This window comes from Pundamilia nyererei, unplaced genomic scaffold, assembly GCF_000239375.1.
Source record: "Pundamilia nyererei isolate P.nyererei 1_Seehausen unplaced genomic scaffold, PunNye1.0 scaffold00467, whole genome shotgun sequence".
In the NCBI taxonomy this organism is placed as follows: domain Eukaryota; kingdom Metazoa; phylum Chordata; class Actinopteri; order Cichliformes; family Cichlidae; genus Pundamilia; species Pundamilia nyererei.
Window position 1 is genome coordinate 130,061 of NW_005187868.1, and position 209 is coordinate 130,269.

Genomic DNA, 209 nt, shown 5'->3' on the forward strand with positions numbered 1-209 from the left:
TTTTTTAAATTAAACTTTTGATGACTTGATCATTTATATATCTAAATATAAAAACTAAATGATACAGGTCTCTATACTTCAGCAGCCACTCATTCAGTCAAATGAATGGATGGAGTTGCATTACATGCTGTAAGTGACTTAATTCTGATTTTGTAAAATAAACTGTATTAAAAAGAAATACAGTTATAAAAATATAAGAATTCCTGAAA